Source organism: Bison bison, unplaced genomic scaffold, assembly GCF_000754665.1.
Source record: "Bison bison bison isolate TAMUID 2011002044 unplaced genomic scaffold, Bison_UMD1.0 scf7180017864144, whole genome shotgun sequence".
In the NCBI taxonomy this organism is placed as follows: Eukaryota; Metazoa; Chordata; class Mammalia; order Artiodactyla; family Bovidae; genus Bison; species Bison bison.
Window position 1 is genome coordinate 392,838 of NW_011494716.1, and position 409 is coordinate 393,246.

The 409-nt window shown below is 65.5% G+C and overlaps 1 protein-coding gene across 1 annotated transcript in view; it reads left to right on the forward strand.

Moving 5' to 3' along the window:
* Positions 1-6: 6 nt before the first annotated feature.
* Positions 7-409, forward strand: part of LOC104988963 (brain-specific serine protease 4-like) — a 4,435-nt gene continuing 4,032 nt past the window's right edge. Inside the window, exon 1 of the mRNA XM_010840468.1 lies at positions 7-76. The gene's annotated coding sequence lies outside the window, so the exon portion shown is untranslated. The remainder of the gene's footprint in view (positions 77-409) is intronic.

The following is a 409-nucleotide window of genomic DNA, read 5'->3' on the forward strand; positions in this document are numbered from 1 at the left end:
GTTCCGGCGACTCCCCCCACCCTGGGGGCGCCCTGCCTCGGGGTCCTGGCCTCCCTGTTGATTCTGGCCGCTCCAGGTGAGTCCTGTGGGCCTGCTGGCCTGGACCTCCCCCACTGCCCACCCCGCACTTCCTCCCTGGTCCTGCTGAGTCCCTCCTCTCCTCCCCTCTGCTGTCTCGCTCTGTTTTGTAAGTTGCCTGCTCTGAGCCTCAGTTTCCCCTGCAGCCGTGAGAAGCACAGGAAACACTGCAGGTACCCGTAGGCCCGGTCAGCGCTCAGGGCTCTTGGCTCGGCTTCTGCTTTACCCTCTTCCCCTCCACTCCTGTCTCCCCTGTCTCCTCAGTCCACTGCTGGGGAGGCAGCATCCAGACCTGGGTTCTCATGCTCACCCCCTGTGAGACCCCCCCCCC